This window comes from Sturnira hondurensis, unplaced genomic scaffold, assembly GCF_014824575.4.
Source record: "Sturnira hondurensis isolate 20B ecotype Veracruz unplaced genomic scaffold, ASM1482457v3 Scaffold0022017, whole genome shotgun sequence".
In the NCBI taxonomy this organism is placed as follows: domain Eukaryota; kingdom Metazoa; phylum Chordata; class Mammalia; order Chiroptera; family Phyllostomidae; genus Sturnira; species Sturnira hondurensis.
Window position 1 is genome coordinate 9,246,015 of NW_028094648.1, and position 13,185 is coordinate 9,259,199.

Sequence of the window (13,185 nt, forward strand, 5' to 3'; positions counted from 1 at the left end):
ACTGGTTTTCCTTAACTTACGTCTGATGACACCGCATGGGGCTCATTAAACACTGTCAACCGGACATCTTAGCTCTGAGTGCCTCCCGGATCTGGAGGCGGTCTATCATCCATCTATCTATCTATCTATCTATCTATCTGTCATCCATCCATCCGTCATCTATCTAATCCACCATCCGTTTTCATATATTCATTTATCCGTCATTTGTCTCCACCCACAAAACACTTGTGTGTTTGTGCACATATATAGACTCTCTCTATATATTTATATTTGTGTTTACATATTATTTTTGTTAGTAACTAGCATTTATTGAATCTGTTTATGTACACATATATACAAATAACATGTTATGGTATTTTTTTTTGTTACAATACGGGTACATGGAAACTTAAAACTAGAATCAGGAAAACAAAAAATAAAAAGTAAATATCCTATCTCACCTCAGTGTCCTCATTATTTTTGACATCTTGCCAACCTCCCATTCTTTTTTTTTCTTTTAAAGATTTTATTTATTTATTTATTTACTTATAGAGGGGAAGGAGAGAGGGAGAGAAACATCAATGTATGGTTGCCTTTTGTGCATCCCCTGCTGGTAGTTAGCCTGCAAGGAACCGGTTTGCAACCCAGGCATGTGCCCTGACTGGGAATCGAACCGCGATCCTCTGGTCCGCAGGCCCGCACTCAATTCACTGAGCTACGCCAGCCAGGGCTCATTCTTTTTTTTTTTCTTCATGTATCTTTACAAACACAAGTTCTCTGGTGTGTTTTGCTTTGCAACCTGCTTTTGTCGATTAAGATTATAACCTGGTCATCTTTCCATGGCAATAAATATTCCTCTGTGATATCATTTACTTATAGCTGCTATTGGTAAACTGTAACTGAATCAATTTATTGTTATGTCGACTTGTTTTACTTTTGTAGTATTATGTAAACAAGCCTTCAAGGAGCATCTTTAAGCTGAATCTGTGCATATCCATAATTATTTGTTCAGGCTAAATTGTTAGGAGTGGGGTTCTTGGCTCAAAAGGATATGCCTGGCTATACTTTGACTCTGGCTTCTACACCATGGTTCGCTGTTGCTTCCTGCCATTTCAGTCATTTCTATTTGAGATTTTCTCGTTCTTCTCTGTGCTGTGCTGCCACACCCACTTTTGGAACTATAAGAAATGTGAACACCTTTGGCCTACGATCTCACTTTGTCTAACTTCAAGCTGATACACTGCAAATTAATTTGTTGGGAGGAGACCCAGTTCATTCACGTAAATGAGTTTGATGTACTTCCAAGGGTAACCCAGGCAGCTGTGTCTGAATCTAGTGTCATTAGCACAGTATCTTATTTATAGTAAATGCTTTCAAATAAGACTATTCTTGGTAAACACTTACTGAAAATCCAAGTTATATAGGTAGGCAGGCAAAAAGCAGGTTATGAAGAAAGAGAGAAAAGCATAGAAGGAGGTAAGGGTAAACAGGAGAGACAGAAAACAAAGGTACGGGTTGGGGTGTAATGTAGGCACATCACAGATGGGAACTAAGATTAAAGATGTCCACCATTGTGCCTAGCATTGGGTAGATGCTTTGTATACATTACTTGTGTAATACTTGCAACGTCAAACTGCCTCAAGTTTATCCCCTTGGGCAGTGCCAGATGTAGGTTACAACCCATGCCTTGTCTGACTCAGAGCTCTTGTGCTTTTCATTGAGAGAGGGCTACTTTCCTAGTCCTTAGCTTTCACTACAGCTCACAGTGAATTTAGTGATGCAGTCGATAGCTCTAAACTTTGAGGTAATTGGGAAGCAATGGTGGCTGAATCTGTCCCCCTCTATTTCATCTCTCGTCACCTCCCTCTGGGAGGCATTTTGCTCTAGTCGAACTACGCCACCCATGGTGCCTTCACCGGCACGTCTGGCTTCCTCGTTCAGCAAATTATAATTGAGTTTTGTTGTTGTTAATAACTAGTATTATTGACTTCCACTGTGTAATTTATCTTTGTTATTCTTATAACAACATTATGCAACACATGAGAGTCTCCTAGTTCAGCAGATGGGGGAACAGAGGTTCAGAGCGAGGAGGCAAATTGCCTAAGGTTAAACAAAGACTAAGTGCCCGATTTGAGATCAAAACAGAGCATAGTCTTTGTCCCAAATATAATTCCTCCCCCCTTTTCAAGTTAATCAATAAGTTTTCTTCAATGCTCGGTTTAAATCCTACTTCCTCTGTGTAACTGTGTACCTTTCCTGATCAAGAACGAACTCACTCTCAAAAAAAACACCCCACATTGATTGGGTACTATTTGCCAGATACAGTATGTGTGTTAAGGATGTGCCTGTGTGTGTGAGTGTGTGAGTGTATACGATATTCACACATATACTAAGTCTATGTTTAAAAAGGTCATGTGTATGAAAGTTCAGGCCACTAAAGAGGGTGATAGATTTGAAGTGACAAGAGCAAAGTACAGACTTGGTTTAAAAAGGGACGACTATACTAGACAATGAGGTGGTGCACATGACTTTGCTAAGTGCTGTGGAGTTCCAGTCAAGAGAATCATAAAACATGGACTTTGTCCTTCAGCTAATACCTCTTAGAGATTCCAAAGTAAGACATAATACTAGGAGTGAAGAGAATTTTTAACCAGATGATAAATACTACTGCATTGCCCATGAGTAGGGGTTCGTGAAAGTGACCCATCGTCAGAGGTCGAGGAAGGCTGCGTGAGGGAGCTGCAGCTTGTGTGGGGCCTTAAAGGCTGGGGAGAAGACTGAACGAGGCGTGGGCATTGAAAGCTGTTCCCTCATTCTGGTTTTATTGTAAACACAGCTTCCTCATCTATAAATTACTTAGTGAGAAAGGTTTTCACTAGGTAATCTTAAGAGTCTGTTTCCTATTTTTGACAGTGTGAGTATGCAGAATATTCTAGGCAGAAGACGTAACACACTAAAAAAAATCATAGTAAAATTGAATCACTTGATCTGTATTGTAGGCATTATTAAATTACATTATTGTGAAATTTCTCTAAGTAAACAAGTCACTAAAATTTAGAATCAGCTAGTGAAGCATACAGATGCTCCTCATTAGACAGAAGTCATGGCAAACAAGGTACATTTTATTAAGATATTTTGGTGTACCTTGGTGGAGACACTGACGCTCTTATAAATTGTATGTAGTTCATTAGTTTGTACAAGTCCCCCAAAATATTCTGTCATTGAGCTAGAAACCGTAGCTTATAGTGGTGCGGCATGTGACATGATGAATCCATTTTTGCAACCACCCATTATGATATAGTTAAAGCAACATTATTCTTAGAAAAGTAGAAGAAGGGTCATAAAACAATTCTTGGCCCCCTCCAGTATCTCTCCTACACAGTGCAGGTTTCATCCTAAAGGCTGTTGTTACAGACTCTGTGTGTGTGTGTGTGCGAGAGAGAGAGAAAGAGAGAGAGAGACATGGTGTGCTCATAAATTACTGCCGAGGTATGATTCCACCCTCCACTGTTCAAGCTCTTCGCTGCTGGGGAAAGTGCCTGTGTGGTAACCACACCACTGCTGACATCAGCAAGGTTTTGGTTGACTCTAACCCCTGCTCTTTGGGAAAGAGTGATTTTCACTTTGCCTCAAACTTTAAAAACATCCAGGGCACCCTAATATCTGTAGCTTTCCAAAAAATAGTATCTACAGAGAAAGTGTCCCTTGCTTTTCCAGAGCAGCAAGGAGCCACGCTGGGCATTGCTCCACCACCCTCAAAGGTTACGTGCTGTCTAGTTAGTAAGAAAATGTCAACATCTGACTTGGATACAATCCAGACACTAAGATTCTAAAACCTTGAGGCCGGAGGAAGTGAGGCAAGTGAAAATGCCCACATACTGGATTTCTAGGGCACATACAGGCCAATATATTTCCTGAAGCACACTGATGTTGAAATAACCGTTCCGTGAGAAAATCACTCTCTACTCCTCATGCCACCACAAAGGAAGGCACTTTCCACTCCAGTCCCCAGGAGAGAAACTGGGCTTCCAGCTTCTGTGGTCGTTCTCCTCTGTCACTGCTACCCACTGGCCCAGCTGATGGGTACAGGCACACCAGGCTCTGTGTCTTCCGGACTTTTCTGTCCCTGTGATCTGCTTACAGAGGAGGTGCAACCTACGTAAGGATGCTCACGTTGAACCTGCTGTGTTGTTGGGGAAGGCCTGCAGTTGCTAGGTGCTTCCAGTGGCTGGGGAGGTGGGTCTGCCCAATATTGTGCAGACTATATTCTATCAACCTCACTCCTCACACTAACACCACTGATTCTTTTTCTTTTCCTCTTTTTTAGGTCAGAGAGTCACTGCACCTACATTTAGAGAAAATGTATACACTTTTTACGAACACTTTAAGAAGGTCAGTAAATAAGCCCTGTCTCAGAGAGATGACCAAAATGCAAGTTCTAGATGACTAACAAATGGGAGCAGAGAATGAAGCTTAAGATCCATAGCCCCAAGGACTTGCTAATGCTTCACCCACACCCAGACCCTTTACACAGGCATATATTCTGTGCTGTAAGAGGTCATTTTAGGTGGATCATGGATAAATGTTTAAAGTGTTATAGTTCACTCATTCATTCATTCATTTATTCAGTAACAGTTTATTGGGTGTTTACTATGTGCTAGCACTGTTCCAGGCACTGATGAAGAAATCAGCCTATAAGCAGTAGGACATATCTCATATCTTGGAAATTCGAAGATCTTGACTAATCAACCCTTTTAAGCTGGTATCCTCCTGTACAAACCCTGTGACTCCCCCTCTACGTCCATTGGTTCCCAGAGTTTTGTTAGACAAATACTATGACCTCTTTCACACTCAGGTTTTTAGTTCTCTTTCCACCAGACTTTTATAATTTTGTTCACCGTGGCCATGAGCTCCACCTTCTCCTTGCCTGCTGAGCCTTTCTCTGATCTTTCCTCCTGAAGGTCATGATACTTAACCTTGAGGCTTGCTGACTACAGGCAAATCTTGGAGGGGCTCACATATAAAGGAAAGTCTGGGATTTCAGCCCGTGGACCTGGATTGGGGGATCCTCTCTTTCCTTTCTGCAGGGTGGTGCTCATCAGCCTTAACTCTGGCTCTTAAGTTCTGAGGACACATGGTCCTGGGAAGATAGTAGGGAATATAATAGACACGTTTTTGAACTATTGGTGCTTATATTGTTATGGAGAAAAACATTACCACTATGGGAAACAGTATGGGGGTTCCTAAAAAATTAAAAATGCAACCACCATCCAATTCAGCAATTGCACTTCTGTGTGTTTATCTGAAGGAAATGAAAACACTAACTCAAAAAGCTAGCTGCACCCCACCCACATTCACTGCAGCATTACTTACAATATCCAAGATATGGGAACAACCTAAGTTTTGCAGCTAGAAGAAATTCTGCCTCAAGACTGTAACATAGAAATTCTGCTCTAGTTTCCAGCATGCTTTACGGATTTCAGACTTGCCATTTTCCACCATCACATGAGCCAGTCCCTTAAAATACATCTCTTTTTGTATGTATATTTGTTCTGTTTCTATTGGTTCTGTTTCTTTGGAGAACACTGAGTGATAGAAAGTGTAGTGTGAAATTCATGAGGGGCTTTCCAAATGACTAAAGCTTTATTGATTTGATGGCTATATTTCTTCCCTCAACAGAAACTCTAAGAAATGTACAATCATTTTCTAGCTTGGGTCTATTTTTCATTCCACCCTCACTCTCTCTCTCTCACCCTCTCCTTCTCTCTGCCGGCAGGATCCCCCAAACAGTGCCTTAGGCTGTGAAAAATGTTGCCACTCACTGAACTTAATTGTTCTGGATATTTTCAATATATAAACATAGCAGAACTCATTTCAGTGTAATTGGAATAAAATATAATCTTGTTTTCAGTGGCAGTTTTAAAGCCCTGTTGAGAAATACCTCCGGGCTCAATTTACTTGCAAACAGAAAATTATTTCCTGCTTGCTAACTGATTCAATTAGATTTGTGCTCACGAAGTGAGTCTGAAAAACAGAGCAGGAAGCCAAGGGCAGTGATACTGGCCACGCTCTGCGCTGCCCTCTGAAAGCCTGCAGCCCACAGAATGAAGCTGTCCAGGGCAGTGGCCGCCTGCACCTACCGAGAGCAGAGAGCCACACAGCCCCAGCTTCCTCCTGCCCATCCCACGCCTCTTCTGTGCCGCGTTCACGCTGTTGCTCTCAGCCATTCGTTCTCGCCAGGACTGCCAACCCCATCACTGGGTACTAGGGAGTGCCAGTGTTGGAGAGAATTCCTCTTGAAATTAAATAGAAAATGCATTATAAGCAGCAAATACATTCAATACTGAATAATGCAAGTAAGGGTCATTTTTTCAGACTCGTCCTCAGTGAATCCTGTTAAAATATTGACCCCAAATCTCATCAGCAATGTTTTGTTCTTCAGGTATAGAAAAGAGTAATTTTGGCCAGATTCCTTTCACAGAGTTGAAGGGGAGATGTTTAGACTGTGTGATGCCAGTGTGTGTGGGAATGTCGTGGGGTTTCCCCAGGAATGCTGAATGTGGAGGCTTCTACTTTAGTGCCTTGGCCAGGGTTCCTTATATAATCAGCACAACACTTCTGTACTTTACTCCTCTCGATGGGGGCAGGTTATGAACTACAGGTGGAGTGGAATTGCCAGTCAGCTTAGATTCTAATACAGGGATTTCAGAAGGAAATAGCTGGGAAAAGCTGCCTTCGGGCCAGTTACAGGGTCAACACACAGAGTCAACGTCCTCTATTAGTAACACACATATTGTTACCACTAACTGTCCTAATAAAAATAAATGCCCCTCATTAGAAAATAGTATATATTTACACATATACTTAATTTTGAAAGGCACCAAACAGTTCTCATTTTGTAAAGGCTTAAACATTTTTTAAAAATATAAGAGTATAATAGGAAAATAGTTCTCAATTACACACGAAGTCTAAGAGCATGCCATTTGGTTTTATAATTCATTTGTTACTTTGCTTATTATTTTAAGACGTTGAAGTGGCTAATGTATTCTAGGCTCAGTGACAGGCATTGCAACACCAAAGAGGGAAGAGACCGCACTTGCATTTAAGGTCACTGTCTCTGCAGCCTTTAGCATCGCCTGGCATCAGGTGTGTGTCTGTGCGTGCTGTTCACTGTCGGTCTGGCCCACTCAAATGTGGGCTTTTGTTTTAGTCATTGCTGACGGTATCCCCGGTGCACAGAGAGTGTTCGCATACTATGAACTCATCAAATATCTGTGAAACGGGAGAGAAAAGAGGAAGCACTGGGTGCAGGCAGGGCTAAACTAGAGGAGGAACACCAACTTCGCCCGAGGAGTGAAGGAAGACTTCATCAGTCAAGATCCAGTGAATCCGGGCAACAAGCCAAACAAAAGTTCCGAAGACTGAAAACTTGGCACTTTGGGAAAAACGATGTTTTAATTCTGGAGCCAAGTGCGTGTTGGGGAAGGGGGGCGGGAGGCATGCCAGGCAGCAGAATAAAGCACATTGAGATTGTGGTGGACCTTGCGGCCCACGTTAAGGAGTCCGGGTATTTTCCTTTAGGCAAAGAGTGTGAGTTGGATTGTGATGAAAGCCTACTGCTTTGACATCCCTGATACGATTCTACCTTCCTGATAACATCACCCTGACAGTCCTTTGGTCCATGTGACTGAGTTGTGCCTTTGGGACCAGCCTGTGACCCAGACCTGAGGCTTTAATGTTTCTTCATCTTTCTGGGAAGAGGGATTGATTTCTCCCTGAGCATATGACTCAATCCTAGGATGTTTGATTGTGACTATTTGGTATACGAAAGCACTTTTCTTCTGGGGTAGCAGAGCTTTGACCCTCTAAACTCTGGAGGTGTGGGGTGGCCAGGACAGAAGGTCTACTGGAAATAAAGCCAATAGAGAGGGGAGCAGAATTATGAGATGAAGAGAGATGTTTGTTAGTGACATTGGGTGGACATTCGGGTACAGCCACATGTGGAATGACAGCCATGCCTGGGCTCTCAGTTACATTGGCCAAAAAATCTCTCTCCTTCTTTTGTTTCTTAAGCCAGTTAAGTAAGTTTGATTCCTTTCTTGTTCACCAAAACAGTCCTAGTTGTTTGGGTACAGACGAAAATAAGCTTTGGACACCAGGGAGAAAATGACAAAGAGATAGATGAGGTCTGTGTGTGTATGTGTGAGAGAGAGACAGAGAGACAGAGAGACAGAGAGAGACAGAAGGAGAAAAAGAGGTTTGTAGATTATTGGAAGAGAAGATTAGACTGCTACAGACTCTGGAAACTAGATAAGATTAAGCAAAAGCTGGAGAACAAAATGCAAAACAAGCCAGATTTGATTTGGGCAGGATTTAAGGGCTAAAGCAGATTGTGTCCTGCCAACACCAATTTCTCCAGAATCCCAGATGCTATGTCAGAGTAGTTCAAATTCCCTCAAAGGCCGAGGGCCGTGTCCCAGTGGCCAGAGGATGACACAAGGGTGTGGGGTCTGTTGTGGGACCAAATGCTGGCTGCTGTAGATATCCAGCTAGCCTAAGCTAGACTTCAGGAGATAGCTGTGTACGTTCATGATGCAAGTTGCATCTCGGAATTAGTCACAATACAAAGCTGACTTACATTTACAAATTTGTGTAAAAGTGTAGATTTCTAAATTGCAGATGACTCACCACGGAGAGTAAAAATGGGAGAAAAGGTTTCCGTATCAATATGTAATTGAAAGGGAAATATTTCTTAACTGTTGGGATTACAACTATACATTTGGAATGAATCTTTGGCAAATTCCACCCAGGTCCTCCATGACTTGGAATGTTTTTGAATGAGTCTCTGATAACAGACCATTCATGCAGAAAACATTTAATCTTAGGTGGATTTATTGGCAAATGGTCAGGCATTGTGGCTAGCAGATACAACCATGTAAGTTCCAGGTCACTATAAAAGTGGCCCAGAAGCAGAAGTGGCTTCCTCACAGCCTAGTTTAACAGTCTAGTTGTATTGTGAAATGTGTCTTTCAAAACTCTAAATACCATCTCTAGTTGAGACGATGCCCAAGGGGTTCATGAATCTACAGTCTTTATCACCTTGGAGGTTGAAACTCTCCTAATGTCTGGATTCAGCATCTGTACTCATATAAAAAGGTGTTTCAGTGCAGCTGGTGGAAAAATAAATCAAGACAAAGCAAGCATTTCTGAGGCTTCAGTACAGCTACCCCTGGACGTGAATGCCCAGCCAAGGCTATCAAAAGTACTGTGTAATAAATGATCAATGCCACTCTATGCTCCAGGGAACCGAGGCAAATATTAGGGATCTCTCAGATGAAAATTCTCTGGGACCACAGCACATATATCATTTGAACTCAACTGTTTACAAGGATCTAAAGGGACAGAAAAGGACGATTCAACCAGGAAAATAAAAGGAAAAACCCAATGTCATGTTCTAGTTTTTAAATTTAACCAGGAGGTAGCATTTTAAAATATCACACCGGTGGCATCATTATCTTAACTGCTGGAGGTGATACAATGAACAGATGAAGTAATACACTTGTATTATTATTGACACATTGTCTGTCTGAGCCCCTAGTTTCAGAAGAGGATACGGATGATCTGATCTGGAAAACCTAAGCAGCTGCAGGGATGATTATGTTGCCTGAGATGGTAATGCTGTATTATTTGTTCCATAATAAATGTGAAGAAGTTTATACTATCTTAGCCACAACGCTCCTTTGAAGAGTATATGCATGTGAAGTCCTGTGACACTGTGACTCACAAAGACTAGCAGAGATCCATGTGAAATATATTTCAAGAGATGTTAAAAATCAAAGTGACAGAAACAGCAAGAAAGTCAAGGGCAGAACTAAAGTGAGCTATCTCTTTTTTTCTTACTCTTATGAATAAAGGTTTTATAAAACATAGGTAACACTCGATACCTTGTGTGTTATCTAAGAACTCATCTTGAATGGAGGCCCTTCTAGCATTTATGCATTCAACAGGAACTTATTCGGTATTTTCTCTGTTCTGGTCACTGAGGAAAGAACCATAAACATAGTAGAGTGCCTACTCTTGGGAAGCCTGAACTCTAAGAGACAGACATTAAAAAATAATTACAGAAATGAACATATACTCACAATTGCGGTGAGTGCTGTGGAAGAAGAACACAAGGTACCATGAAAACAAATAACGAAGGCAGCAAACATAAGCCAGCAGAGGGGTCAGTTAAGGCGTCCCCTGAGGCAGTAGCATGCGTGCTAAGAGTTGATACAATGGAAAGACTGAGAGAAGGCCAATACTGTCTTCAAGTTCACTGACCCTTTGCTGTATAAAATATGGTTCTACTCCATCTAAATTTTTTCATTCTACGATTTCCATTGGTTCTTTTTTTATACTTTCTGTGCCCCTGCCCTGAGACTCACTATCTCTTCAAGCATTTAAAAAATATTTTCCTTTGGTCTTTACTTTAACTTTTTTTTTTTGAAATGACTGTAGGTCCCAAAGAAGTTTCAAAGATAGCAGAGAGGTTACATGTTCCCCTCCCCTGGTTTCTCCTATTAATTATGTCTTATTTAATTATTGTACAATAGCCAAACCAGAAAACTGAGAGTGATATAGAGCGTGTATGACCTGTTGCCTGAATCTAATGGGTAGATTCACGTAACTGCTGCTGTGATCAAGATACAGAACTATTACGCGGCAAAGCTCGTCCTCATGCTTTCACCCTTTAGGGTCAATCACACCTGTGCCTCTTCCCCTTCTCCCTGCCACCGCCAACTCTGGGCAACCACCAATCTGTTCTCGTCTCTAAAATTTGGTTTCAGGAGTGTTATAGAGATAGAATCACACAGTATGTGCTGTTTTACAATTGGCATTTTATATTCAGCATAATGCCCTTGAGAGTCATCCAAATTGTTGCATGTATCAACAGTTCATTACTTTTTGTTGCATTAGTATTTCATGGTGTGGATGCATTGCGGTTTGTTTAACCATTTACGAGTTAGAAGATATTTTGGTTGTTTCCAGTTGTGGGCTATTTCCTATGAACTTTTAAATATATTCATTACAGTTATTGTTACTATTGACCGTCCTTACCTTTTAAAGCAACATGTAAGACTTTTTGCAGGTTTGTTTTTGTGACTAATTTTTTTCTTTCTCTTGACTATGGGCATATTTTCTTGTTTCTTCTCATGTTTAGTAATTTGTTATAGACTAGATATGTTGATGATGCATTATAGAGACTCTGGATTCTGTTATCTTCCCTGAAAAATGTTTTAACAGGCAGTTACATTACTAACAGATCACTTAGACTTGGTTTTTTGTTGCTCTGGTGAATCTGTTTTTCCCCCTTAACCTAAGGAAAACCCCTTATTCTTGTGACCTAGTTTTTACTCCTTAGGTGTGATGCTTTGGGGGTTTTTATGAAAAACCTAATTTATTTACCAACTGGCCCAAAATGGCTGGATTCAAACTCCAAACTCTGACTTTCATATGGTAAATAACAGCTAAAAATTCTATTCATCGCTTTTTCAGCTTCCCAGCCATTTTTCTCTTCCAGACTTCTTGGCATTTTACCTACACATTGGCAGTTTGGGGATCAGCCAGGGATTCATAGGAAGCTTACACATCTAGATATTATATAATAAACAAGGCTTTCTTCCTGCCTTTATTTTCCTTTACCACTTCAGAAAATTTCTCATATTCTCATGTAGAGTCATGGCACATGCCCAAAATGGTTGGTTAAAGTTTGTTTTAGAACCTTTTCATTTTATTAGAATAAATAGATTTCAGTCTGCTTGACCTTTCCATTTAATTGTCTCTCTATAGGACATTGCTTTTCTAGTAATTGAGAAGCGATTCTTTTCTTTTTACCTTCCTAATTGTACCTGTCTTTCATGCGTCTCTCTAGAACACATCTTCTGAATTTTCTTACCAGTGGAACTATTGACTGTATCGCCTTATTTACGTTGGGTCTGCCCTTACGATGTATCAGCTTGCACACACCAAGCGATGGGAAGACCAGCTAACAGGGTGACAGGGAAAATGAGATGAGGATGACAACACAAAAGAGCTGGCCTTGAAAACGACGGCTAAAATACTTTGAAAGCTGTTAGCGTTGCAGTCACACAGTGGGAAGCTTCTTCCTTTCAGATACGGTTCTCAAAATCATGCCATACCGTCTCGTTTCATAATCCAGCCACCTCATATGAGCATTTCCCAGCAAGATGAGAGACTTCTCAAGGGCAAGTATCACACCTACTCCTTCTCCATCAGCATCGAGAATAGTGCTTCACAGTTGAGTAAAATTTATTTGAAGGCATTGCTTTGAATTTTGGCCATGTGGTTGAGCCTGTGTGTTTCCTTTGCTTATCATTTTCTCATTACCTGTCAATGTCTGTCCGAATTTGAGATCCTGCTAGAGAGCATGAAGATACACGTGGAAGATTCATGATTTGGCTTCTGCCTGAATCTCCCGCCACATCTCATACTAGTCTGTTTTCTCACTCACTTACTGTGCTCTCACTGCCTTGGTCTTCTCTTAGTGCTCGCAGACGTCAAGAGCTCCTGCCCCAGAGCTGAGATGGGGCCTGGCATGGCTGCTGCTGCTTTTCTCCGAGGTCTCACATCAGAGGATAACTCCTCACAGAGGCAGGTCTTCCTGATCACCTGGGTCCAAGTTCCCTGGATTCAGGTTCCCTTGAACCTGAGCCAAATCATTCTCACCCTCATTACTCTGTTTCACTTTCTTCCTAGCATGTACCTTTAACTGCAATTTATGTTCTTAACACTGGTTTGTGTGTGTGGTGCCTGTCTTACCACGTTAGAACCTAAGCTCCCTGAGGGCAAGGAGCTTTGTCTCACTCAGAGCAGGATACGTGATGCTTGAAACAGAGGTTTGGTGAGTGAATGTTTGTTATCATCTGTGTGCCATCCTGAACACAATCTGTAGTGAATGCAGTATTTTGGTATACATGGTTTTAAACTAATTCCAGTGAAAGTGGCGTAGAAGCAGAGAGTACAGAGATGTTTTAAAAGAATAAACAGGGAGACTTCCGCCAAGATGGAGGCATAGGTGGAAACACTGTGCCTTCTCCCACAACCAAGTTTGAATACAACAAAGGTTTGGAGAAACAAAGACACACCAAAGGACAGAAAATTGAATTATACAGAAGTCCGACTACATCTAACTGTTCAACGGGA

At 41.4% G+C, this 13,185-nt stretch overlaps 1 protein-coding gene across 1 annotated transcript in view; it reads right to left on the reverse strand.

Moving 5' to 3' along the window:
* The window catches only part of GABRB1 (gamma-aminobutyric acid type A receptor subunit beta1), a 327,784-nt gene that overhangs the window by 540 nt on the left and 314,059 nt on the right, over positions 1–13,185 (reverse strand). The window lies entirely within an intron of this gene.